We start from the raw sequence: 296 nt of genomic DNA, 5'->3' as shown, positions 1-296 counted from the left end.
CCACTGGAGGACAAGGGGAAAATATCTATCTTTGAAAAATCTTCCCCACCCCTTTATAAATGCCCTTTCATCCCCTGAAAGTGCCTAAAAACCTCAAATTTCGCGCGCATTTCTTGTTAACATGGCCTTATTTCCTCTAAAAATTGCACATTTTAGGGAGTTTTGATCAAGGGGACAAGGGGAAAATATCCCTCTTTGGAAAATCTTTCCCCACCCCTTGACAAATGCATCCTCTGAAAGTACCTAAAATTCTCAAATTCTTTGCGCGCATTTCTTGTTACGGTAGGCCAATTCTC

At 41.2% G+C, this 296-nt stretch overlaps 1 protein-coding gene across 1 annotated transcript in view; it reads right to left on the bottom strand.

The window, feature by feature from the left end:
- Positions 1-296, bottom strand: part of LOC117101919 (high affinity cationic amino acid transporter 1-like) — a gene marked incomplete at its 3' end in the record, with an annotated part of 7,813 nt that overhangs the window by 2,257 nt on the left and 5,260 nt on the right.

This window comes from Anneissia japonica, unplaced genomic scaffold, assembly GCF_011630105.1.
Source record: "Anneissia japonica isolate Jap-2015-1 unplaced genomic scaffold, ASM1163010v1 scaffold4988_len2956909_cov206, whole genome shotgun sequence".
Lineage (NCBI taxonomy): Eukaryota > Metazoa > Echinodermata > Crinoidea > Comatulida > Comatulidae > Anneissia > Anneissia japonica.
The sequence above is the reverse complement of the archived record's forward strand: the minus strand, read 5'-3'. Positions and strand labels throughout refer to the sequence as shown.